This window comes from Chrysochloris asiatica, unplaced genomic scaffold, assembly GCF_000296735.1.
Source record: "Chrysochloris asiatica unplaced genomic scaffold, ChrAsi1.0 scaffold00312, whole genome shotgun sequence".
Lineage (NCBI taxonomy): Eukaryota > Metazoa > Chordata > Mammalia > Afrosoricida > Chrysochloridae > Chrysochloris > Chrysochloris asiatica.
In genome coordinates this window covers 444,057-447,461 of record NW_006408830.1, presented here as the reverse complement: position 1 = coordinate 447,461, position 3,405 = coordinate 444,057, and the positions used below count along the sequence as shown (strand labels likewise).

At 44.1% G+C, this 3,405-nt stretch overlaps 1 pseudogene; it reads right to left on the bottom strand.

Annotated features, from left to right (window-relative positions):
- Positions 1 to 914, bottom strand: part of LOC102833753 — a 25,479-nt pseudogene extending 24,565 nt beyond the window's left edge.
- Positions 915 to 3,405: the final 2,491 nt, after the last annotated feature.

Here is a 3,405-nt window from a genome sequence, read left to right as displayed (position 1 = left end):
AACAATCCTCCCTTTCTGCAAAGCTTGTGCATTTCTTAGGAACTCCCAGCTAAAGCCCATACTGCGGATCTCCTCCGCATGTTACAACATCTTACCAGCTATCTCCAATGGCCTCGCGTGTGTGCAAAAGCTGGACAGTGAACTGCTGCTCTTCTTGTTAAGTGCAACTGAGTCGGTTCCAACTCATGCATGCTGTATAGGGTTTCCAAGGAGCCCTACTGGGTTCGAACCGTCAACCTTACGGTTCCTACAGCGCCACACCAGGGCTCCATCAATAAGGAAGACCAAAGAAAACCTGATGCCTAAGAAATTAGGACGTTGGCGAAAATACCGTGAACTGCCAGAAAAACGAACAAATCTGTCTTGGAAAAAGTTCAGTTAGTGAGACTTTGGCTGGCTTATTTTGGCCACGTTATCAGGAGGGACCAGTCCCCGAAGACATGATGTTTGGTAGAGGAGACAGAGGAAGACCCTCAATAGGATGGACTGACCCAGGAGGGGCAGCAACTAACTAATCGGGACAATTGTGAGACCGGTGGAGGACCGGACAGTTTCCCTTCTGCTGCACAGAGGATTACTAGGAGTCAGAACCGACAACAACCTGGTAGTTTCCGACAGACCTCCGCCATCCCGCTTACCTGTCCGTTCGACCCCGGTCCGGTGGACGCGGGAGGACCGAGCTCGCGCGGTCAGATCTGGAGAGCGGCGCCGGGGAACGAGGCAGCTCCGGCCTGGGGGTCCAGAGACTCCGGACTCTGCAGCACTCAGAGGCGGCACTGAGCAGGAGAGAGGGACAACTCACGGAGAACCCCAACAAGCCTCCCTGTCCCGTTCGTGTGCTGTTCCCTCACGGAGCCTGACACCCGCAGGGGCTAACGCGTACCTCACACACTAGCGGGACATCGGAGAAACATGGCTGCCTTCGCGCACGCGCAGTTCCGCTTCTGAGTTCAGAAAGCGGAGCCGGGATCCAGGCGACGATGCTGAGGACTCCACCCAGTGGCCAGAAAGTTCAGAACATCTCCTAGACCCTGGGACCTAGCCACTAGTCTTTCTTGTATCTGTGTTGTTCAGTGTTTTCAAGTTGGTTCTGACTCACAGCGACCCTTTATAGGTTTTCCGAGGAGGGGGTGTTGACTTTGAACTGCCGACTTTGAGGTTCAAACAAACCTTGCAGTCCAGTGCATTATCCTACAGCGTCACACCATGACTCTATACTTACTGCGCTTAGAGAAGAGCTTCTTAACCCATATTTCAGCAAATATGGGTTTGCTCCCTTTAAGGAGTAGAAATTTCCTATTTGAAAAGAAATAAATGTTTTTTTGAGAAATAATTATTTTTCTGCTTCTAAAAAGCTGCTCATTTTCACAATCCCTGAAGTCAGAAGTGTTATTTTTTAAATTTCAGGGTATGTTGTCTTTGTTATATACTTTGCACCAACTAAGACATCCCAATCAATTTGCTCCATGAGCGGAAGATCATGGGGACATGAGATCTTCAGGGCAGATACTAGTCCTTGGGAGGAACAGCATGTAAAAAGTAAGGGCTTTCAAAAATGACATTTACAAAGTTACTTTTCTCTTACACATATAATACAGGGCATAATCTGAACTAATTTTAAGTGTGGAACTCCATTAATTTTTATACACACTCATATAACCTCTTCTAACAAATCAGGGAATGATTTCATCATTTCCTGGAACCCCTTTCCCAGTTGAGAGTCCATAATAATATGGTACCTCTACAAATGACTGAACATTGATGAATTCTTTATGGTACCGTGACAGTGTATTTCTTCCATCTTCTTTTGATGTTTCCAGCGTCATTCAACATTTTACCTATGTTGTTGTTATTAGGTGCCATCGAGTCAGTCCCAACTCACAGCGATCTTGTTCACAACAGACTGAAACACTGCCCAATCCTATGCCATCTTTTGTTACAATTGTTACACTTGAGACCATAGCTGACACTACCATGTCAATCCATCTCATTGGAGGGCTTCCTCTTTTTCCCTGGCCCTCCACTTAACAAAGCATAATGCCTTTCTACAGGAACTGGTCCCTCCTGATATGTCCTAAGGATAAGTGTAGCCATCCTGCCTTCCAAGGAGCATTCTGTCTGTACTTCTTCCAATATAGATTCATTTGTTTTCTGGCAGTCCATGGTACTTTCAATATTCTTCTCTAACATCACAACTTAAATGCTTCAATTCTTCTAAGGTCCTGCTTATTCATTGTCCAACTTTCACATGCATACGTTGCTATTATTGTTGTTGTTATGTGCCATGGAGTCGATTCCGGTGCATAGCGACCCTCTACAGGGTTTCCGAGACTGTAAATCTTTACGGGAGTAGAAAGCCTCATGTTTCTCCCATGGAACAGCTGGTAGTTTCGAACTGCTGACCCTAAGATTAGCAGGCTGATTTGTAACCACTATGCTACCAAGCTCCTTGAGGCTATTGAAAATACCATGGCTTGGGTCAGGCACACCTTAGTCCAGTTGATATCTTTGCTCTTGAACACTTTAGACTCTTGTCTTATGCAGTAGATTTGCCTAATGCAATATGACATTTGATGTCTTGACTGCTGCTTCCATGAGTGTTGATTGTGGATTCAAGCAAAATGAAGTCTTTGACAACTCCAATCTTTTCTCCATTTACCATGATGTCTTTTACTAGTCCAGGTGTGATAATTTTTGTTTTCTTTAATTAGTGGTGCAATTCATTCTGAAGGCTGTGATATTTGATCTTCATCGGCAAGTATGTTAAATTATCTTTTCTTTATAAAGCAAGGTTGAGTCTTCCTCCAATCTTAATGCCATATTTTCCTTCACATAATCCAGCTTCACAGATTATTTACTCAGCATACTGATTAAATTATTATGATGAAAGAATACAATCCTGGTGCAAACTTTCTTGATTTTAAACCTTTCAGTAACCCCTTCTTCTCTTCGAATGATTACCTCTTGCTCAGGTTCCTCATGAGCATAATTAATTGTTCTTGGATACCAATTCTTTGCAATATTATCAATAGCTTGTCATGATCCACATAGTCAAATCCATTTGCATAGTCAGTAAAGCACAGGTAAACATCTTTCTTGTATTCTCTGCTTTCAAACAAGACCCATCTGATGTCAACAATTATATTCCCACTTCTACGTCCTCTTCTGAATCCGACTTGAATTTCAGTGAAATATATATAGTGTCCTGGTGTGGTGCTGTGGGTTAATGCACCAGCCTGCAAAGCCGTTTGAACTGCAAGGTCAGCAGTACAAGCTCACCAGCTGCTCCTTGGAAACCCTATACAGGGTCGCTATGGGTTGGAATTGACTTGATGGCACTTAACAACAACAACAACATATATAAGGCACTCTGGTAGGTAGTCGTTACGAATCAGGCTGCGAACC